Source organism: Homalodisca vitripennis, chromosome 8 (assembly GCF_021130785.1).
Source record: "Homalodisca vitripennis isolate AUS2020 chromosome 8, UT_GWSS_2.1, whole genome shotgun sequence".
NCBI lineage: Eukaryota > Metazoa > Arthropoda > Insecta > Hemiptera > Cicadellidae > Homalodisca > Homalodisca vitripennis.
The window spans coordinates 79,436,552-79,461,698 of record NC_060214.1 but is presented as its reverse complement, the minus strand read 5'-3'; the positions used below and the strand labels follow the sequence as shown (position 1 = coordinate 79,461,698).

Genomic DNA, 25,147 nt, shown 5'->3' with positions numbered 1-25,147 from the left:
GCGTCTAGTTAATAAGAGCCTACTTCCTACCGCGATTCAGCATAAATGAATTTGAACTATGGTACATATTTTCCCTAGCCCGAAGCTGCAATCACGGTAGGAACCTAAACCTTTAAACACTCATCCCGGACTAAGTACAATAATATCCCTCCACATGCACACTTTTAAATAACAATTCTTTTGTACTTATCACTACGTGGAGGCTGTGATGTGTAGTCCGAGGGGTGATGTGGTAGGAGTGTCCGACGTCCAGTGTGGCTCCCCAGGTAGCCATCGCAGAGGGAGGTGGTAGGTGAGGAGTCGAGGCAGGTAGCTTCTCCAATGATTGTGCGGCCGGTGCAGTGCGGCGGCCTCGTTGATCTCGTGGTTGGCTGGCTCTGGTTCGCTAATAGCACTGCTACCTGCTCCTCCAATCTAATAACAATTTCAGCCAGCGAGGCATTGAGCTCTTGGAGGACATTCCTTTTACAAAATATTCCCTCCGTATAATTGTATGGCTGTCAGTCTTTCACGGTGTTCTTTATTGTACGCCTGCGCCAGTGTCACGAATGTAAACCATTACCAGATGTTGTTAATTACAATACAATCAATTTACAGGGATGACAATGGCACAATAATCAATTGTTTACACACAATAAACCTCATATAGTGATAAAAAAAAAATATTACCCTGTCCTTCTACATTTGAAGGAACAGGGAAGAAATATCACTATCAATACAACTCATTGTACACCAAAAAATATTACCCTGTCCTTCTCTATTGGAAGGAACAGGGGACAACAACACCACAACATTACCAAAATTACCCTGTCCTTCTACATTTGAAGGAACAGGGAAGAAATATATCTCATGATATATCACAATACCTCTGTGTATTAATTTCATACACCATTAATGCCGTTCATTGTCCCTGAAAATTACATGGTTTACAACAACACTCCTATCACACACTTACACTGGCATTTTATATTATGACTTCTCATCTTAGCCATACAATTGCTGAAATAAAAACGTCGTCACATCACCCCTTTCATATTCCAATATTTATTTGTATTATTATAATAAACTACTGGACTCTCATACTTAACTTGTTTTGTGTTTTGGGGCCAAATTAATACATAATTATATAATCAATTCTTGAAGTTAATTTGGAAATAAATTATATTGTCATTTTATTGTTTTTAGACCCATCTTCAATTCCTTTTTAACAATATAATTGTCCTGAAAATAAAACATACTGACCTTTGCGCGGGGGAGTTAATGTTTATTGAGTTCTAAAATTTCACATTTTGTATTTATATTTTAATTTAGAAATATGCATCTTATTATTTGTTAATACTTTATGCACCTTAAGAAAAAAAAGAAAACAAGCTATCTTTATTTTAAAACAAAAAACACATTTTACCAGGATCAATATTTCCCTGTTATCTCTGATAAGCATTTAACATGAAAATATTCAATCATATTGCCCAGTCCTATCTTTACTGCCGTGTCATAAACTCTTTCACTTATCGGGCCCACTTAGTTTTCACTTATCAGAGTCACTTCGCTTTCACTTATCGGGTTCACTTAAATTAAACTTTACGATACGGACTCTTCTGAACAAATACTTTTACAAGGGGCCGAGTTATTCCAGCTTGATTACATCCGGACCTTTTTTTACAATTTACACAGGACGCTCTCAACAATAATCCTTTCTCCTGTCCTCATTGTTCTTGAACCTTTCTATAACCATAATTATTTTATAACCCCTTTTCAGATTACAAGCCCTGTCCCTAATATTAAATTTCAAAGTGGACCTTCACATTTTCCTAACATTCACATAGTGTCGTTTTCGAAAGTATTTCCGCCCCTAAAATTTATTTCAAATATTAATTCCTTTTTGAGCAACAGATCCACATGCGCTAGCTCCATTTTTATTTTAAAATAATTTTCTTAAAATAAATCGAATATTCCAAACTCACAATATTATTCTAAGTCCTAAGTCTTACTCACTACACAAAATTATGCAGGTTTATACACAATGTTCAAGTTCATACAAGTCTTATACGAGTCTTATACAAGTTACACACACTTACAGGTATCAGACAAGTTTATGCAAGTTTACAAGTTCTTTCCTGTAAATAACCTGTTGTACAAGTTTATGCTCAAAAAGAAATAGCAGATTGGCGCAAATTATGTACCGTTTTTTACAGCACATATTTTGTAATTTATATGGAGCTAATACTTTATAAATTAAACAACTTTTCGGAAAATACTTGGTTTATTCCGAAATTCAAGTTTCACCCCAAAAGTTTACAAAGTTTACAAAACTTTTGATTCAATTTTATTCAAAAATCACTCAATCAATCAAATCTAATTAAGAGTCTGATCAAAAGGTACTGAAATTAAAATTAAACTAAAAATGTATATACTTCTCCAAAAAATGGTTTTAAATTAACAAAAACAAAATAAAAAGTTCTCTTCCTCAAAATACTCAAAATTAATATAACACAAAACTTGATATTTACTTTATCACCAAAATTTAATTCACAAAACTTCAAAAAATTGAATTAAATTTTCAGACTCTGAAAGATGGGAAACTTTAGAAATTTTTAATACAGTATTATAAAATAAAAGATATTAACTATACGCTGGTACAGGACTTAACTACTTTGAAGATTACGGAGGCAGATCGGATCTTAAAACGCACTAAAAATTTTAAATAAATACTTCAAATTGACTTACCCACGAAAAATAAATTACTCTAAATCCCAACTATTGGGTTAGAGAAAGAAACTTCAGCTACTAACTCGACCGCTACACGTACTCCTCAATCGCCAAGACTCGACTGAATGGGGGGGTGGGGGGGGGGGGGGGTGGGGGGGGGGGGGGGTGGGGGGGGGGGGGGGTGGGGGGGGGGGGGGGTGGGGGGGGGGGGGGGTGGGGGGGGGGGAAGATTTGGTACTTTCTAAAGCAAACTAAAACATTAATTACATACATACGCATAATGACAAAAACTACTTATTTCTTCATTACACATGTCAATATAAAATATCCAAACCCAGGCATATTATCAAAACTAAGTAATATTAACTCAAAATTTTAAAATAACAACAAATCATTTAATATAATTATCTTTAAATTTTTACGCACCTTTTATTTAAGTTTATTACAGTTATAAGTTAAATTATTCTGTTTTACTACACAAATTATGTTTACGGTATATGCGTAAAGACGTAATGCATTATAATTGTATAAAACTATGTATAATGTTGCATGTGGTCTTTTGTAAATATGAATAATGGATTTAATTGTGTTTCGTAATTACATAGGGGGTTATGTGACATGAACCCAAAGGTTTGCAACAATTATGAGAAAAATATGTTTTAATACTTTGAATGAACATTAACAAGTTTTTGAATAGTCTCTAAAAATTAAATTTTAGAGAGCTCATAACACAAGCTTTCCGTGAATTTTGTTTATTCTTTCCAAATTTCTGCAATGTATATATGCAATTTTTATATTTATTTATTTTGGTCTATATTAACAAATTCAATAGCTATATTGTCAAACGAAAAGCTAATAGCTGTAAGTATTGTACTTTTCATTTTGAGTCATTTATAAAATTACCACACATTGGAAATCCGTCTGAGAACTGGAGGAAACTCTTCAACTTTTCCCAACCTTGAACACCATCATTCCATCCCCAAAATTCCATGTGAACAATCTTATGTGACAGTGAAAACAGTCAGAAACCTAAAAACAGTTTTAAATTTTCTCTTCATTTTTAGTAGATAAAAACATTGTATTTACTTCACACTTTACAAACGATTTATAAGTTTTACATAACTGGATGCAAACTACAAATACGGTAAAACCAGAACTAAGAATTTATCTAAGATTTTCAGAAATTATCTTTATTATATTATTTTATTTTAATCTAATTATTACGATGAATGACCTTTTTGAAACGGTAAAATTCTCCGTTTAGTCTTATCAATATTCTATTCTGAACAAGTTTCTGATTTACAATCCAAGGACTGCATTGGCTTGTTCGAATATTCCTTGGAAAATAAATTTACTTAGTATCAGATTTTGATCTGGTCTGGAAAGATGCAGTGCATGTTAACCAGATGATAAATAGCTTGCGGTACGTTATGTGATGGAGGAGCAGGTTATAATACAATAAAGCACATTATCAATAATTGTCATTTCGCCCTTTTCGAGATGTTTAACCGGTTCTTCACAGCCTGGTGGACTTAGATAGAATAAGCTTCGTGGTTTGGATTTAATTTTGTAACGGGAGATTGAATAATTTGAACTATTTATGCTTATTTATATGATACATATGTGTATTCTTTTAAATATTTACATGTCGTGAGCAGGCTTCGCTCAGAATGCCTGCTAAGTTTGACGTTTATAGGTTATTTCATTTTCAAGATGGCTTTGGGACATGTAAAGCAGACAAAAGACAAACTAACCTGAAATATTTACATTTATTTGAATCGAAAAGATAAAATATGTCACTCTATGTGTAATAGGGTCAATGACTATCAGCCAAATATTATGGTTGGAAAATCACAGTTGTAGATAGGTCTAGTTTATGAATACATACAAATAAAATTGAACTAAAGTGCAAAATGTATGTGTAAAGATGCAGTAGTTTTTAATATATCTTACAATATCATACATTTACATGAATTTTTCATTGACAGGTTTTCATAGGATCGTTTTAATAGTAAAAGTTCAGGTGAGCTAAGGAAGGCTCTACATAGTAATCTAGTAGAATTTTTAAGAAATCAAGTTTCTTTCATATTTATTGACTTTCAACTGAAATATTATTTTCATTTTTAGTCTATGAAAAAGGTGCATACTTAAAGTCACAAAACATTATTTCAATTGGTAGACTACACGTGTTAACATGTTACATTTTAAAATGTATCACCGTTGTACTTAGTTTGCTTACTACTTTATTTATTCTAAAATTTTTTCCTTCATAGTTACCCGTACGACCTATGTAAAAATGTTCACTAACGCTTACTATATTTTTATGAATTGAAATGCACCACAATTTAACTCAAATTTATATTATAGATATGAAGCTTTATGCAAAATGTCAAGTTTACATGGTCAGTCGGTTTTTGAAATATCATGCAGACATACGGACTGCATTGACTGTCAGGCAGACAGACACACATACATGGAAACACAAAATTCCTTTCACACGAAAAACTTTTTTGACACTTAGGTGTATATTTTTATTAGATAGCTTACACTTGCTTAAGTATTTAACGTAAATAAATATATTTTCGTAATATATTTACTATAATATAGAGTAATTATTTATTTATTAACTGTAAAACGTTTCGAACCAGATCTGATAGTCTAATATTTTTTTTACCAACAGAATTTCTTTCAACTTTACCTTGCAGACGTTCTTACTAATCCTTTTTTTATAACATGAGGTAAGTAAGTTCAATGTTGGTTCCTACCAGGGTTGTTTGCATGAAATCTAATTATGGTATAACCACCATCAGGAACTGTTACACTGTCCTTTAAGGAGGGATTCTCGAGATTCCGAACTACCCGCCCTTCTCTGTTCAGCTCCTCGTCTCGTCTACACTTTCTCCCAGTCGATCCATTCCTATTACACATAGAAGGCATAGCCATGCAAGTGTATAGGGTGGTTGACGTCGAAATTTTCTCCTTGAAATTATACGGGCGAGTATTAAATGTTCGGACAATACAATCCATAAAATGTTAGTAAATAAATAAGTGTCATAATTCCAACGTATAGTATTAAATCCAAAACTAGCGAGATGCCAAAACTATACAGTAGGGAATTCACTTTTATTTTAGTGTGAAAATTAGTTATTTTGAGATTAAGTATTAGTGTAAACTATATTTTTATCCAACTAACTACTCAAAATTTAAACTATATTTTAAATAATGCCTTACCTTATTTACCTGCATTAACGATCCTTTAAATTATACATCATCTTGTAAATAAAAACGAATTGCAAATTTTGTTGCTAAGCGGTAATCCTGAGAATGAATTGACCATCTCGAATAATTATTTCTTGTCAAATATTCATTGATAATCCGAAGTAAGGTAATAAAAAGAAGAAATTCCTTTTTGTTATATATAAATAAACTTTTTTTAAACAATAGGTGTTATTAATCAGTAAATTTTTTTTACTCTAATAATATATACCATTCGTGTAATTACAGCATTAGAGCGAAGATGTGTACACGTTCGGAGCCTTAGTTGAGGTATATAAATATAACAAATATTAAATACAGTACACAACCTTTGAGATAACGCTACACACTGTGATAATTAGCCTTGCTATGCAGGTGAGAATAACTATATTTTCTGCAATTTTTCTAATTTTGTATTTCTTGCGCACTGATTCAAATTTTGTATGTGTGAAAAAGTAGATTGCAATGTAATTCCCGGAAAAACAATTGGGTGTATCGTAGGAAGTAAGAAATATGGGTAAAGGTCGGTTAATTACTCATAAATGATAATTCATTACAATATACTGTAGTTAACGAAATAAAAAAGATAGAAGATTCAAAGTGTTACATAACTCCTATAATCTCTAATTGTAAAAAATCCACAATAATGAATTATGGAACTCTATATGTTCAGAATAGATACCATTTAGAATAATTATATCTTAGAGTTTTTTATTTGCTTTACTCTGGGATGAAAAATAATAAACAAATAATAGCAAACTGAATTCCGCTTTCAGCTAAAATGTCCCACTTCTTAAAAATCTTAAACCTGAATGAAATATATTTTAATTGTAACATGGATCAATAGTACATAGGATTTTTTTTCCATGAGCTTAGTGTTCTGTTTATGCCTGTAATGTTACTTTTAAAATGAATTAGAATTTTTAAATTTAATATTAAATAATCTCTAATTAAACATGCGTATTATAAGAAACCTGCATTACTTGAATATAAAACCCGATTCAGTTACAAACCTTTTGCGAAAGAAAACATTAAAAAAAGACCAGAAGGGTATCGTCATCCTAAATTAACGTCATTCAAAAGCTTTCCATGAGAGAAAGAAGCTTTCAATTACGGCTCCAATCCTAGCCGTCTTATTGGCCTTTAACCAGGATAAAACAAAACTTTGAGCTATATGCATTCAGATGTTTCCTTTAGAATCTTTGCACTTTCCTGAACTTTTTAGCAACTTCTCTGCGGTAATTTGTGTTAAACCAGGATTCAGACTTCTTGCCTACATATATTTACACAAAATGAAATGTTTGTTTTCCTTTATCCTTAAGAAAAGGTGTAGTTTTACACCAACTAAAGAGACTGGAAAAGAAATTTTTTATTTGAAGGAAAATGGATGCACAGAATTAATTAAAATTATTTTTAATGAACATAGTATAAAAGGTTTACGGCGTGTTTTATAAAAGAATGTTACATATTTTTTTTAGTTTTGAAAATATGTAATTGTAATTGCAAATTGAAGAAGAAAACCTAAAAACGCCTAAATGTAAAAATGTGTATTGTTTTTATAAATTACTATAATGTTTATTATAGTCTAAAAGTTTTTGGTTTGCGAATCAAACTAGTAGCGGTAGTTAGTTATCTATGAAATAACACAGTACAATCTAGCCTAGACTACAGTTAATGTTTTCACGTTTTAAACAAAGACTAAATACTATAAACTGATTAGGGGAATCATAAAATAAATACTGGAAATTAGGCTTACCTATGTCGATTAGGATAATCTCCACATTGCTGTTAGTTGCAACTTTTATGTCGTATAAACACTCATCAGAATGTTTTATTGCAGTTGGTAAGGTTGTGGTTTTCACAGAAAATACTAGGGTCAACATCAGCTGTATTGGCTTAACAATGGAGATTGCGGAATTTTGAACGGATTACGTGGTTGAATTGAGGTGTGAGTGGTTGGAAACTGGGGTCCACTGAAACAGGTAAAACAAAAGACACAAAGTTACTTAGAACATGTATTAATAAACTTGAAAAATAAATTTTACTAGTATTTATTTTTGCCATGTTCTATAAAAGCGATGTATATATCGATTTTTACTAAACCGATTAAAACGCTTATTATATGGTTTTACATTATTGTTTTTTCTTTTCCCGCAAAATCCTTTTATCAGTTTTAAGAATAAATAAGAGTGAAAAAGCTCCAGGCTTATTCCTCACTAAAAATTCAAAATGATCTTTACTCTATTTGGGCTTAGTGTAAAGCTTCCTGGCCCTAGTGAGGCGTTTGCACGTTTTAGGCATTTGTACTTTTAGCAGTAAATGTGATGTATGATTATTTAGTTTTGGGGTGTCCTTTTTCGGTTTATTATAAGGCCTAAACACAGCGTGGATCAACCTAAGATTTGGCATTAAAACATCTTATGGATCACAATAAAAAATTAACTGTTTGTCCGCACAGTATTTAATCTATTTATATATTTTATATATATATATAATATATATATATATATATATATATATATATATTTTATTTATATATATATATATATATAATACATATCTTTTGATCAGCAGATTAAAATATATTGGGTAATATTTTTTCCAGCATAAAAACGATTTAAGAGATTTCATGACCTCAGTGATTCTGCATGACTAAGAGGTTAGTAACCTAAAATGAAGTATAGAGTAGAAGCCACACTGTATTTTATTTACAATCATTATTACAATATAGTATATTACGTTTCCAAACTAATTAATTTTTCGTGCGTTTCTGAATACTTACACCTACCAAATATATTTTCATAGAAACAGTGGGTTTTTCAGAATCATTTACTTGTACTAGAATACATTAAATTTACGTTTCAAGATCTGATATATCATCTCTTTCTCATGTCAAAAACTAGATTAATACACATCACGTGGAGTTAACTTAAAAAATGTCACAACGGCTTAATATGATTTATTTGTATTTAAAAAAAACGTTGTTATGATGACTTTCCCGCTGAGGAAGATGTTAGATTACATATATATAAACGTAGTATTAGTGATTCCTTATATCATTTAAGATGGAAATCATGTTATTCCTTCCATTGTCAATAACATATTTAATGTTAAATAACAAACCGCACCTATATGTTGGAGTAATACCTGTTTCAAATATCAAAAAGGTATTTTCTCTCTGTGTCTGTATGGCATTCAATGAAACCTGTATCTTCCTGGACCTATTGCTTTAAAACTTTTAAGGTGGAAGGGTATTTTTCTTTGATTTGATAATTTATAATCATTATAAAAAACGAAACCAAACATTATCTGAGTAAAGCAATATAATTTAAAACATATTATGGCTTGAGTGACAGCAGTATATATAAAAACTTGAACGGCAACACTTTTACAGTGCTAGTGCACTGTTCCTAAAATGAAAATATTAAATAAATTAACAATACAATTTAAAAAAATTACATAACGCTGTAATATGAGTATATGCATACACGTGTGTATGTGCGTATGAGTGAATGTTATTTCTAAAGTATTGAAACACTTTATAGGCTTATATAAATAAATTAACAATGATTTAAAAGTGAGTTTGTTAGTTTGTGGTCCTTGCTGGATTTTCAGTTAAATGGAGTAAAAACATTCGTTACAGTCTATTGGGATTATATGTTATGATATTTGTATTTTGGCCAAAAATAACCTCCGCTACCTCGATATAAAATGTAAAGTTAATACCTTAAGTATCGGTTTTTGCGCATTTGGTTTTGTTAGATTCATAATTACCTAATTATCTTTAAATTATAAATAATAAATTACTAATACACATAAAAGTATGTCATAGAAATTGAAATTTTAAATATGTAATAGAATATGCCAATTTAGATATTAAATAGAAGATATAACTTCTACAGAACGATTTAAACTGTATTAATATCACATATACAAGTGCAATGTCCAAATGTATTTTTTACCCTACCTTGATTGGATCCATAAAGGTAGTGTTTAGCATACAACGTATGTACAGCTTTATTGAAGTCATTAGGACAATAGCAGAGACATATCTTGGTCATAAAGTAGTACGGAGTCTTTTATTCTACGTATTGCTTGCTATTAGCGCGGGAACGCTTATAGTACCGGTTTGGTTGAGAGCGACGTTTGGACGATCCAATTGCTGAAAAAAAGAAAATTTAAAGCAATTTGGTATGAAGGAATGTAAAAAGTACAGGTTATAAAAATACACGGACACATAAAACATGTTTAACACAATGAAAATCTTGATGAACCATATTTATATTATTCTTTGATATTTGTTGTTACTTTATACAGTTCTCAGTTTTAGCACGGTGTTAGTTGAAACTATAATCAGTTATACGTATGACGATTTACTTGCCGTTAATATTTTTGTACATTTTAAATTATATTTTCTCTTCAATTTACTTAATTATCATATATTGATGTGTTATACAAGCCCACATTTACTTTTGTTAATATTTTAATGCCAAATGATGAGACGAGTTTAAAGTGTAGCAAGAGTAAAGATAGCCTACTTACTGGCAGTGACTATATTCATTGTAGGTTACCACATTCATGAATGCAGTATGAAACTCCAGTCCTGCAAAGGATTACGTCAGGTCAAAGTGAATGGGTCTGTACTAAAAGCAAAAATCAAGTCAGTCTCAAGGAGATCACTTAGTGGTGAGTGACATTACGAATAAATGTATGGAGATGATTCCACTGGTCAATCAAGGAAAGGCACTCGACTTCATGCCAAGTAAGTACAATAGTATCCTAAAAGAAATAAAATAATTTTGTGATATAACAAGGGAGTTAGCTAATAAAGAGGAGACAGTATAAAGCCTTACTGATACGGTTAATGACATTGAAAAATATGCGTGACGTGTGAATCTGGAGATTAATGGTGTCTCAGCGCGAGGCAAGAAAATTTAAGACAAGACTACTACTCAGATTGTTCAAGACCTTGCTCAAGAAATTTGAGTAACGTTCGTTCCAAAGAAGATCCACAAAATTTCACCGATAAGAAAAAGGAGAGGGTGGCAAGTCGCCTTCCATCATGGTCCAATGTCGGACGTACGTCTAGATGTTTAGGTAATACAGGGGAATAGGATAATGGTAATGGAAGTATGTAAATGAAAATCTAACCTTTTAATATTGGTGATTGATAGAAGAACCAAATCAAGAGGGAGAATTCAAACATTTTAAATAAGTATGTTTAAAATGTATGGTACAATATTAGATTAAAATATCAAACTATGATAACAACATGGTTTTAATAAAAGAATATGATGATATAAATTAAGGTAGAGCCTAAAAAGATTTGCGAAAATCTAAAATCACTTACGTCTTGGGTTTTATTTCTAAAAACTCCAATCGTTAGTTAATTCCTTGCAATTCTAACCATTGATAATTTCCAATTATGATTATAAAAATAACGCAATCTTTGACTGCTATGACAGTTTTTGATGATTTATTCTCCAGTACAATATTTGTAATGCTCTAATTGGAATATAGGTAATGACATTAATGTTAGATCCAACAGGAATAAATTGTAAGAACTAGATTTGGGTCGTTACAGTTGAGTAATTCTTTTACAAAACTTTATGTGCTTATTCTATCCAAGATATTATCCCAGAAAAATGAAATTAGTTACAAAACTATACCTATAGTTATAATATAAATATAAATAAATAATAATAATATAAATTATAATATTATAGTTATACCTGATTTTGGTAGTATTAAAGTGGCTGTAGATGTGTGCAAAATTACAAAGGGATAGCTTTTGAAAGTCATAACAATTTATATACTAAATATTCCTCTAATCCAACGTCTTTTAAGAACATTGCAAGAATTTTAAATCCTTTTGAAATCAGCCACCAACTTTTAGCTCCGGTTTCAATATGATATTTCAAAAGATAATTCAATTCATAGTTTGGATAAATTGTGGTCCCATGGTTGTTTTATAGGGGTCACCGATGTGAACGTAAATGATGATTAGGACATTGGTGCACACAATTTTCAAACATATTTAGCTTCAAGAGGCGTCGATGGCGTTATTTATGGATATACTAGGGAAACAATTGCGGATGACATCATACTTATTTAAATCTTACCAATTTGGCCTTCGCGTGAATGTTGTATCCAACAGGGTCTTTAGGTTCCCTCTCTGGCGCTCCTCTGTAGTGAAGTATGGCGACTTGGTGGACCTTTGCAAACTCCTCGGCGCAGTCCTGCAGACCGGTGAACCGCATCCAGTAATTGCTGATAGGACTTCTAGCTTCCAAGACAAAGTCCCAACGTTCACCGGTATAAGACACCAGGGAGTCAACTAAAAAACGTTGAAGAATTTAAAGTATGTATTCACCTAAAAAACAATTTATATTAGTGATTGAATTTTCAGAATAGTATTTATGATGTTGCTGATAATGTCTCTGATTACAGTATTTAAACTAATTTTGCATGCGTATCAGGGGAGTTTAAAGGTGTAGAGTCCTTGACAAACCTCACATGCAATATTTTATTGTATTTGGCAACATATTATTATTTTAAGCAAATAAGGATTAAAAAATATCTTAATCTAGGTAGGTGTAAGGTATATTCCAATTATAATGATTTCTTATAACAGTGAATTATTCAATATATGTAATGCAAATTGATACATAGCGTGTTAATATATCAGTTCTGAAGCTTATTTACATCTAATTTAAAGAAAATAGTAAAATGTAAGTTTTAAAAATTATTTTAATAACAGATTATTTTTTGCTTTGAATGCCAATTTCTACATATTTAACTGCAGTACCTATGATCTTTAAAGTTAAATTGTGTATTTTCCTGTACATTTTACTCGTTAATGTCTGATCAGAAGGTTTGTTTGTTTGCAAGGTCTTGAAGTATTGAGTATTGTGTATGTTGCAATATATAACTAACCATTTAATAAGCTGTTCAGACATATCCATTACAAGCTATCGTAGTGGTATATAAGACATGAACTTCTTGTTCCAAAATAAAAGGAAGAAATTAAAAGTTATCAAGTCTTGGATTAACAATGTAATTCCAAGACAAGAGCTCACTACAAACCAATTTAATATCACGTACAGAAACGCTTTTTAACTCATCATGAAGAAAGGAACCATTATGTCAACGTATTTCTTATATTAGATTGTTTTATACATTATGTTTCTTTCATAATTTGCCCCCTAACTATTACTCATTATGAATAGAATCCGTAAATTTATCTGTACAAATAATGATTTACAATTTATATACTGCAAGATACTTTTAATATATGTGTCGTTAATTTGAATTATCGGCTTAGCGTTTTTATGCTTTTAAGTGTTCTATTATATGCTAAATAAGATGTTCAGTTAGAATCGAGCATAAAGGTTTAATGGGTGTATGGGTATTGTCCTTAGTTATGTTTAAAATTCCTTAGGAAAGAATTGTATTCTATTTTTTTTGCCAAATATGCAAATTATCATCTTAACTTAGGTAGTCCTTTAGAAAAATACAAACATCTGGGAAATAAATTCCGAATTCAAATAAAGAAATACCTTTGAATTCCAAAACATTTAAACTTTTTGTTTTAAAAATATTTAGATTTAGATAAAATCTTTGAAAATTAACAGTAACCACTATTGCCACTAATATGAAATTTTCATTTAAATATTTTAAATTTGAGAACAGCTTTTTGCAATAAATTGGAACTTTCTATACAATCTAATGTATTAAAAGCATAATTAAAAAAAATATTTTTAATGATTTATTTATATAATGGCTTATTTTTAAAAGCTTTCAACGTACACACACGCACACGCACACGCACACGCACACACACACACACACACACACACACACACACACACACACACACACACACACACGTTGCAAGCTTTTTGAACTAAACGAATATTAATAAAGGAACTGTTAGGACATTTTAATTGGACAGTTTAATTACAGATACAACGATACTAAGAAAGTACTTTGATAAATAAAGAAGTTAATTTTCTTTAAAAAAACCTATGCTGTAAGCAATGCCAATTGTTGTTATGTGACAGCCACTAATAGTGAAGAAAAAAAATCGGCTGCTTAAAATTTATTTTCTTTAATTTCGTTTGTAATAACACTACACTATCATATCCTTCTGTATTGCAGGACCTAGGTTAGGTTATGATAAAAAATATTGAAATATAAAAATATGTACAAGCTACAACATAAAATCCGTTACCAAGGAATGCTAATGAATTTACATAATTTTTTATTTATAAAGAGGAAAAAATGACAAATATTTAATTAAAAGTACAAATTCTGCAGTTAAAAAACTTTTTTCACTATCAAACAATGGGCGTTTAATAATCCTACTACCAGTTGGACTACAAATTTGGAACTATGCCACAAAAGTTAGCTTTATATTTCCGTATTTGATCTTTTATTCAGTTTCAGTATAAAAACGTAGGTTGCATTTATTAGTCATCCTATGTGAATAAACATGAAAATCTTTTTGTTTGCACTTATTTTACAATTTATTTTTTAATTAAACATATATTTCTACAAAAAATTTAATATTATGATCACAATTCAACAATGCAATGGAATCAACGCATTAAAGAAGGTAAAATAAAAATAAAAAATCTTTGAAGCTCATTATCAGGGCTGTGGTGTGACAAAATGAAAAATATTTTAGAAATTTAATTTTTAAAGTAAATAGTGTCCCTTATATAGTATATAATTTTCTTATAATTTATACTGTTGGATTTGAAATTAAATTGTCTAAATAAAAATAATAACACTCCCTTTTTATCATCTGCTCATCTTAAGATATTTACATACCAGCCTTAAAACAAACTGTAAAACATATCTTTCATTTAATTATCCTTTTGTATACTATGTTAAGATATTAACCTTTAGACATGCTAAAAACGCACCCTTTAAAAAAATAAATTATTATCATTTATTATGTTTTAATGCATAAAGCTTTATACCAAGTATAAATTTATTACGAGAAGCAGCTTTAAAATTTAAAATAGTTAAAATTAATTCAAAGCACGGGTATTTATTATTTTTTTAAAAGTTCAAACATTATATTTTGGTATGTAGTTTGTAGGAAATAATATTTGAAAATATTGTTAAAGAGTTGTGGATCATCCCGTATATAACCACTCCCTCTACGCTATTCTATAGAATCCAAAAATGTACCGAGATATCAAATGTGATTAGAGTGTGTCGTTGGGGTAAAGGAACCACCTGGACCTTAGGCATGAAAAATAATCGATACCAATTTACTAACGATTGTACCGTTAATTAAATTTTATATAATGTAAATTTCACAACCTAGTCAGCCAGTATAATTTAATATTATTTTTATCCAATGTTCCGGAACTAAATTATCGGCGGAGTAACTACGTAATTGGCACGCGTATAAAAATTTTCTTCTAAACCTTTGTAGCAGCCCAACTATGTGACCGATCAGACCTCGCGCGCTTTGTCCGTAAGTAAAATTTATCTTTTCGTATTATTAAATTAGCCCTTTCATGTCAAACGTATAAAAAAATGAATGTAACGTAAAGTAAAGTTGTAAATAGTAAAGAAACTTACCCTTGAAGATCTTTTATTTGCTTGATTGAAATAGATACAATTTGTGCCGTCGTCCTTCTGGCGAGCACGTTGTTGTAATAAGTAATTTGTATAATTAAATGGCTAATACCGTCGCGAATTTGTTTTAGGCGAGTTCACGTGTCCCACGTGTCTCACGGCTCACAGGGCACATATTATTTGAGTAGATGGCTACCAGTTTCGTAACTTCTACTCATCTTCTAGTAACCACCGACTAGAAATAACCCTTCTTAGACTACAGATTCATTGCCTCGTGCCAAGACGCCGACACCCGGGTTGTGAGTCTACACATTGCGAAGGGAAGTAAAATCTTAATGTCTTATGAAGTAAAACATCGTAGGCATAATTCCAGAGAACATTGGATATTTTAGGCCCACCTATAAGATATACATTTTTAGTTCTTATATTCTAATTGGCAGCAACGTGGCAAGGCATATATTTAATTTACCATCTAAAAGTGGTGCTTGTAAGGTTTAGTAAATTAAATTGAACTTATGAGTAAACTTTGCAATTCGAGTATTTATTACTACGACCTCAGAAGTCACCACCCCCGTGTGTTATCGTCATTCGGTACACGTTGCAGGGTTGTTGCAAAATCTTGCAACCGTCCTAATACCTTCTGTTCTCGTAAACATACAAACATAACACTTTGTAGAGTGACTTAAAAAATAAAAATGAACTTTTTGAAGTAATCAGTAGCTTTTCCCTACTTCAACGGGATGGCCCTTTAGGATTCAGTGGAAAATGTTACATGTAAGCACTCTTCGATGTGTAAAATACAGTTTTAAAGGGCTAGTCAAGCAAAGACATATGCCGCAAAACCGTACTAAAAAGCTTTATACGTTCCAAATAGTCGTGGTTCAATGATTCTAAAGTGGTTTTTAGTTTTTGAACTCTAACTCTAACAGAAAATTCAGAAAAAGGGTTTAATTATTTTCATTTCCGCAATAAGAATTCTTAGAGGCATGCATCGAAAGTACAACAACGTTTTGTATAAGAAGCTGCGCGTATTCCAGTAGGTATAAAAACAACGTGGTTACAGCGTTTTATCTTAGTCTGGGATATTCCCAAGAAGTTCAGTGTAAAAAAACATTTAAAACATCCTATAACAATTTAATTACTTAATTCTGTGTTGGATATTAACCTATGCTAGCATTAAACATTTTATACCGACTCCTCTTGGCCATGCTGACTCACATGATTACCTTTATGATTTGTTCCCACTGACTCATTATGTCCCTGAGGCGGTAAAGAGCTACGGACCTGCATAAAAACGTTTATTTTTATGCCCTATGTCACTGTAGAAAGTTTTCATGTTTGTACGTTTACAAGTACAGAATGTATTAGACTGTTTAAAGAACTTTCAGGACCCCTTTATAATTATTGATGATTGACGAGATATATACGTTTGTAACAGAGTTGTGTTTTTCATTTGGTGCGTGTGCTTTTGTAATCAAATCACAGTTTTCTTATTACGTAATGACTTTGGAAATCGATTGGTATGGAATCGATTGTTTGTGAAGTATATCTTGCAACTTGATAAGTAATCACTGTACTCGGTAACCTATAATTGCAATATAATAATTTTCTTTGCAATGAGAACCTTTTAAAATAATTACTGCGAATCCTTTTATAAGTATAACCTTCACCGAGTGTTAATTATGTAGTAATATCAAGTAAACGTATCAGTGTTTGACGTAATAGCACCATTATTTTTATATAATGAAGCAAAGATATTAAAATAGTAGTAAGTATTATTAAATAAATACTTTCAATGTAGTTTATTTTTTGGCGAGGCCTTTTCAAAACCTAAGGTTTCATTATCGGTCCAAATATAAATATTTGTAACATACTTACTACAGTTAATATTAAAATACCAACAAAGAGGCCTCGTCAAAAATATAAGGTATATTTTAAGTATTGTTTTAATAACATTTCCTAATGTTTAAAACATTTTTCAGCTACTCCAAGAGTCTTGAAAGAAGATCTTACAACCAAACTGAATATGCATGAAAGTAACAGAATTTTGAAGGATTATCATGAAGAACGTTCACAAAGTGTTATTTATTGCTAGAAAAAAATCAAATTTTTGAATAAATTTCAAGATAATTATTATTACTATAACGTGATTTTGTTAAGAAAATAGCTAGTATTTAGCTTATTTGATCATTTAACATGCCTGATTACATTACTTATATCATATACTAACTTTCAAATTTAATTTGAGTATTGAAAATGACACCAAGTAAGTTTTGTCATGATTCATATCATAATATTTAACTATAATAATGAGAAAGCTTTTCATAAAACTCAGGCGTAAGAATCTTAGACATTACTTGATCCACTGCTTTAAAGAAACTCCTATTTTAAGGAATGGGAAGTTATTAGCTGAGCCTCAGCGAAGACTTTTAATCCAAGGTTTAAAAACTCCCTTCTGTTTTTATAAGGTCTACATGATATCTAAATAAAGAAGCATACAACATCAGTAAAGTGCGTGAAGTAGTATGTACACAGAATAATAAAGGAGTCAGTACAATCGTACGATTCCATTGTTTACACTAGGTTCTGATAGTAATAGAATAGTTATTTTTTTCGAATCGTCGTCGATTAGTACATAGTTAGTAGATTAAAATTTTGAACTTTTTAAAGATACAATTATTGCTCATTACCATTAAAAATTAACAATAGGTAGCGATGTATCTCTCGGCCCACTGTTAATACTCGCACGGTATAATGTTTTAGATAACTGTCACAAATAGCCTGATCCTAAGACATTTTTATTAATTATTTTTTAAGAAAATGTTATTAAAATTGAGTAATTTCTCCAGAAATATAAATTATTTCAGACGTAGCAAGTGATTTGGGCTTTTACGATTTGAAAATTGTATACTTTACACACAAATTCTTGCCAAGTTACAGAAGTACGTCAATTCCTGATATAGAAAGGTAAACTCATTTACTAGACGCTACATTCAATCTGAAAGTAACTAATCTGGCTGCTGCTAGCGTATAGCTTTACTGTAAGAACTACAATTTAATCCAGTATGGCTGGAAGCAAAAGACAAAATACCACCCAAAATATCATAATATACCATTCCAGTCTGAAATAAAACATATACTGAGGCATAAAACGAATATTATTTAGCCCTACTAAGGAATAATTTCCTTAAAACATTATTCAAACATAAAAAAACTGACAAAGTCCACCCATTACTAGCATAACAGAGGAAATTATATATAGAAAATTATCGTCACTATCCATAGATATTCAGTAGTTCATTCTCAAATGCAACCCACGTTTAATTTTTGATATTAAGGCACTTTCACATAAGTAGTAGTTTAGAAAGTTTAAATAGTAAAATCTACTTATGAGCCAAGTGCATTTAACCTTAAAAGCAAAAGTTTTAGAAATACGTCACTAGTGTAAAATGTGTTTAAGAAATTAGAATAAAACTGCAAAGCTCTTTTGCATATTATATTTTATTAGTCTGTAAGATGATTCTTACCGTTAGGCATTACGGTTAACACACAGATGGATAATGTCATTTTGTGTGTTTATTTAGTCTTACGCTGAGAAATGTCTCTTAGATTATATAATTGAACTTGTTACTTGTGTCATTTAAATTTTAAAATATAATAATATTGTCCAGATAACACTAAATTTAGCACAAAATGTTTATTCTTGAAATCTAAAACTAATTCATTATTTATTTTATAGCAAAAAATTTATATTTATTTACGGCTATACACCACTTAATACGATTATGATATAATATTATAACAAAGCCTTGATAATAAAAGTATATAATGCTAACCAAGATGAGCACATTGTAATATAAATCATTGTATATCGTGTATTAAAAAATAAAAAACTTAAGTCAACAACTTCAAAATGCTAAATTTAAATAGATAGATAAAAAAATAAATAAAAGTAAACAATTCACTAAAGTAAAAAAAACCATAAAACGTGGTATAGCTAAATAATAGGCACATGAAGACGATAGATTATTAGTATTTAAAGGAAGAGTGATAACTGTAATAAGCAATGCCTTAATAATAACGCTAAACAAGCATAACTATGGATCCAAAACATGAATAATTTTTGTTTATATTTATGAATATACATGGAAATATACATTCGGTAAAGTGTAACTATATAGATCAAATGGCTTTTCTTTTCAAAAGAGAGTTAGATATAAAGAAAATATCAAAATCAGTAGTTAGAACCATTCCGAGGATTTTCAAGGTTTAATATGTATATTTGGATTTTTAACTACTACTTTTGTACAAAACCTGTAACAGGTTATACGTATGTCAGAACCGTCACACTCCCTTGCAATAGCAGTAATGGGTTATGGTCGTCAATGTTCAAATCCACTGGGCAATCGTGGGCTCCAGAGTTGATTAACCGGGACCTGTAACGGAATCCCTGGAAAAGAAATGTATAGTATCGTGCAATAAATGGTTGTTTTTTATATTTTTTTATAAACATATTATTTGTGTGAATTAAACTTGACATCAACCAACTATGTTTACAAACATAACAATATAAATAGAATTCAAGACCTTTGGATATTAATAATTTACAGTACATTTCCACAGAATGCAGTGAATTTATTGGCGAGCAGGAGGTTCTGTTAGGTTTTGGGCGGAGAGTTAGCAAATGGTTCTTCCGTTTAGGCTCGTAGGTTATAAAGGCATGTTTAGTCAATATGTCTTGTTTTGAAAATTTGATTACTGAAGATTACTAAAACTTCTGGATTGCAGATTCTTTGAGTATAAACTATTATGTTTTAATTTTTTGTAATAAAGTTATAGATTTCTTTTTTTTAAGAGCAAAATTCGAGAATAACTTTTTAACCCACCCACAAAAAAGCCCACAAAAGCCTGTTGGGTTAAATGGATTACTATAATAAAATTATTTAATGTAAAAAATATTTATAAACTGCTCGACCTTTGCTTATCGATTTGTGCTGTTTCGAGAATCCTATTAAATAGAAGATACCTGATCAAGGTTTACGGTACAGACACGAGGTATTTATGTAAAAAAAATACTACATACGGATATCTTTGACCTGGGATCAAAGGCCATTCAGCTACTGCTGCAGGAAGAGAAACGTGACTAAACTTAGCAAACTATGAGACTTGGTTATATTAATCATTTATTCTACCAAAATATTACTTGACATAAAACCCCTTTATAGATGCAGTATGCAATATGGTTTCCATTAATATTTAAAGTGTTTGAAATCCAACTTGAAACAAACAAAATGTTAAGATCACGAGGGCATAATTTTCTTACGGTTAATAATTACGCTTTCTAGTCTACGGATTAGTTTTTTTTTAAGATATTTTGTGACAAGAGACATCCAAAAAATGTTGTTCAGCCAAAACACAATGGATGGCATTAATCATCATATAACTCAGTAACTGTTGTATGGAATCAAGTGGCTCATTAATTACGGATTAACATTGTACTGAAATATTAACATAATAGTAATCATTTTGTGTGTAAACTAAATATATGAGTTCTTGAAGATGAGCCTGAAGACTACACACTTTTACACACGATAATCAGTTGGTTTATGGCTGATTATCAGATAATGTAATTATAATTTGATGTACTATGCAATATATAAGAAATATTTCTAACTATACAATCTTTAACCTGCAATTATTTTATGTACATTTTATTTATTGTAAAATTAGTTTTCAAAACTATAATCATATGTAAATCTAAAAAAATCTTTCACTATTTTAATATTCCAAAAAATGAGGAAAAGAACGTAGTTTTAGCAGCGGCTAATGCCTTACCTAATGCACTGTAAAGACAGCGAGGGGAGTATGAGTAAGCCGGTTAGAGTCGATATAGTAGCGTCCCATTCCATTGACGAAAATTGCTTCAGGACTTTTGTTTCCATTGCTCTGTACGAACATCTGAAACTTGGCCATGACTGTTACACGAGTCCAGTCATTAATGAGGATGGTGTGCTCTGACAGGTCAAGGTCGTAGAGGAGAGAGGCTTCAGCACTCGGAGCAGATCTGACTATGAGAGGTCCAAATACGCCGCTGCTCTTTTGCCAACCTAGATGTCTAAACTTTAGTTAAATTATTGAACTCTGTAAATTCGTTACATGTTTAGTTAAAATAGAGTAGGAAATTATAAAAAAACCTGAAATATTGTAGGAAAAAATGTCTAGCGCGTTCTGACGGTTGGGCCTAGAACTATCATGAGGAAACTTGTCACAGAGGATACCTGCCTACTAACAATAGATATACCTCTAGTTTGACTTGTTTTTCTATAAAGTATATAGTTTAGATTTGAAATTCTTATAATGTGAAAACATCGTAACATATAATATAAAAGTTTGCACAAAACCATAGGATGTCTATAAAGTCCATAAAGGTTATATAAGTATATCTTTACAATTTATATACTATTTATTATTACTTCCCATGTGTATGTTTTGTTTTATTACCGGTAATTATAATAAAATTGTATTCATTATAAATCAATGTGTTTAAGATTAAAATATATTGCAACATATCAAGGAGTATAATTAATTATGTGTTTATAATTATAATAAAAAGTTATGTCTAAAAAGTGTTGTATAACAAATATTTTAAAATTTTTAAGTAATAATACAATATTAAATATAAATGAAGAGTGACGGAAAAAAAAATGCCAAGGTGTAGTGGAGTTTGAAGGCTTGGATATTACTTACTAAATATTAATATTATTATGAACCCGATGTGGTTGTGCCAGACATGTGTACTAAGATTAGTGGCCACCAAGGTGTAGTGGAGTTTGAAGGTTTGTATATTACTTACTAGGTATTGGTATTATTATCAATCCGATGTGGTTGTGCCAGAACATGTGTACTAAGATTAGTGGCCACCAAGGTGTAGTGGAGTTTGAGGGTTTGGATACTACTTACTAGGTATTGGTATTATTATCAACCCGATGTGGTTGTGAAAGACATGTGTACTAAGATTAGTGGCCACCAAGGTGTAGTGGAGTTTGAAGGTTTGGATATTACTTACTAGGTATTGGTATTATTATCAATCCGATGTGGTTGTGCCAGACATGTGTACTAAGATTAGTGGCCACCAAGGTGTAGTGGAGTTTGAAGGCTTGGATATTACTTACTAGGTATTGGTATTATTATCAACCCGATGTGGTTGTGCCAGACATGTGTACTAAGATTAGTGGCCACCAAGGTGTAGTGGAGTTTGAAGGTTTGGATATTACTTACTAGGTATTGGTATTATTATCAATCCGATGTGGTTTTGCCAGAAATGTGGACTAGGATTAGTAGCCACTAAGGTGCAGTGGAGTTTTGAAGGCGTGGATATTACTTACTAGGTATTGGTATTATTATCAACCCGATTTGGTTGTGCCAGAAATGTGGACTAAGATTAGTGACCACCGTGGATTTTGAAAACAAGGAGACTGAGTAATGTAGATAGTTGTATTTTTAACAAACCTATGTGGCCGTGCCAGAAGTGTGTACCAGGATTGGTGACCTGCATGGTGTATCGGAACACAGGATTAGGCGATATGGGACACTGGGCGATGAATTGCACCCCGTCCATGTTGGGTGTCTTGACCTGGTGGTGGCCGTGCCAGTGTATGGAAGTTGTCTGGTCGTCCATCATGTTTTCTACTTCCCACCTCCAATTTATCTCCATGGCAAACCTAGTGGATCAGTTAAACCTTGAAATATCTTTTTACTGGTATGCTTTGAATTCTAAGGGCGTATAATATTAACATTTTTTTATATTTATATTTTTTTTAGGAATAAGATTTCTTGTGTTCGTAAATTCACTTGTCTTATAGTACAAGCATTTAAAATTTGTTAATAAATCGTATTACTCAAGGTAGACTAATCGTATTAACCTTTAAATTACGTACTTTTTTAAACTGTTGACAAGCTGGGAATAAAATATTTACTTCGATTAATTATCACAGGTCATGATTTATTAGAATAAATATAATACCGAACTAACGTTTTTAGAAAATTTTGACTAGCTCGAAGAATGAATAACAACATAAAGGGTAAGCACAAATACATATTAAGAAATAAGTATTTCTACTGTAAAAAATCTATCAATTTAGTGAATAAATTTCCTTCATAAATCCCTTTTAGGGTAGGTGTACTATCTATTTTGACTGTTTAGAATCTATGACCAATATCCCTGTTACATAGACTCTACCAATTGTTTTGAAGGTCGCCACAATTGATGAAGGAAAAAGGTGTTCTGCAGAGATTGTGTCCTATGTCCTATTATGAGATATAAAGAGTACCAGACTGTTTTTTTTTCAATATAATTAAAATTTATAAAACGAGTGTACCGTAATATAAAAATATTGTTTCCTGTGCTACGTTATAACAAACTGTATAATGTTATTTAATAGGTTGTGTCTATCTTTTGGAAACTTATGCATGATGATTTTAATGTAAATTATAAGGAATTCAAACCTCAATACTAGGGCCAGGCAATTGTCTGTTGACGACAGTGATGAACCTTTCGACTCCGCCAGCTGGAACACAATCCTTTTCTGTAGCAGTCAGTGAGGGTCCGAGGACAGTCATAGCAGGCTTTTCCAAAAGCCCAGTACCACTCTATGGAGAACCTGTAGTAGCAGGTCTTCACGTCCCCTGGGAAACAAGGACGCTGACACGGATTGTGACTGGGCCTCTTGGTAATACCAATCTCTTTCACCATCGAACATGTGACTGGTGTAACAAGAATGCGTTTTATTTTTAAGGTAGTCCAGCAAATATCATTAAGACATGACTTAAATAAATATAAGTAATGATTTTGCTATTATGTAACAAAGATGAGCGTTTTAATATTAAAAAGGTACCTTTTTGATGTCAAAAAATTCAATGAATAATGACAATGCCAAAGGATAAAAATAATGGTAAGAATAAAAATTTACACTCTTTGCGTTTGTTTATTTTTCAAAATAAAATTGATTAATTCTCACAAAATTACTATTTTTTTGCATTATAATAGATAATTCATCATTAAAGTTTAAAAACACACCTAAAATTATTTTCATCATACTTTTTTATGTTTTGCCAATATATTATAGTTATTGTTGCCAATATATGTTATAGTTGTTTTTTCTATAAAACACAACTGTTACTATTAAAACTATGGAGAGATTTTTAACTGTCTCACCAAAGATACCTTGATAAGAGCGTAATGATAAAACTTAAATGGGTAACAATGCGTTATATTTGAGTAGAAATTGTATTGAATTCTGTAAATATCTATCTTTTTCCTTGGCAGTCAAGTATAATTTTACATAGTAAACTATGATTTATGATGACTTTAAACAAAAAAGATATTTAAGGTTATTTCATTTGTTATATAATACTAATCTTATTTAAGTGCAGAGGGTCTAATTCATATTTAAATAATAGATCTCACAGACAGTTTTGTAATGAAATTTCTTTCGTATTTATAGGTATAATGATATATTTTTGAAATTTGGTTGAATTGGTGTGAATCAGCCGATTTCATTTTTATTATATGACGCCCTTCACATTA

General features: G+C 30.9%; 1 pseudogene; it reads right to left on the bottom strand.

Moving 5' to 3' along the window:
• Window positions 1-5,457: 5,457 nt before the first annotated feature.
• The window catches only part of LOC124368245, a 151,092-nt pseudogene continuing 131,402 nt past the window's right edge, over window positions 5,458-25,147 (bottom strand).